We start from the raw sequence: 674 nt of genomic DNA on the forward strand, positions 1-674 counted from the left end.
TATTTAATCTTATTTAATCAGTAAAATATAGAAAAAATCCAGTAAGAGCTATTATACTGCCATTGTAAGCTATTATATACTTTATTGAATATCTAGCTTAATATGCAGGATGCCTGACGATGACATATAAATGACTTATACAACCCAGTTAGCATAAAAGTTAGCATAAAGAAAATAAATTCTTTTTATAAAAAGAACATTGGTGAATTACCATACGAAATTATTTGCTAATGTTTTCTAATTGATAACTAAAAATTTACGTGATTATTTGCAAACTAGTAGACTTCTGTTCAGTTTGACTTAATACAAGCACATGACAACAAAATCACTATCACATCTCATTTACCATATCTTCTTTTCGTTTAATTGACATTTGACTTAATTTATTTGTATATGAGAGTTTTATATTTCATTGTGAGACATCCCTATATATTTGTTTACTGTATTAATATTTGTAATATTCAATTAATTTGGCTTTATAATAATTATTTGGCGCTTATAACACTTGCCTTTTTTATAATCCAATTTCTTTCTTCCTTTCTGTGACTTTCCATTAAATCTACTAATTTAATTGATATATTGCGTAATTTAAAACTTTTCTTTTCATTAGACATTGGTTGATTTTGATTGTTCTTTTTATTAGTAGATCGCTGCTTAATATCTGTATAAAAAAA

This window comes from Odontomachus brunneus, unplaced genomic scaffold (genome assembly GCF_010583005.1).
Source record: "Odontomachus brunneus isolate Ranch 3 - 2012 unplaced genomic scaffold, Obru_v1 Obru_scaffold_174, whole genome shotgun sequence".
Lineage (NCBI taxonomy): Eukaryota > Metazoa > Arthropoda > Insecta > Hymenoptera > Formicidae > Odontomachus > Odontomachus brunneus.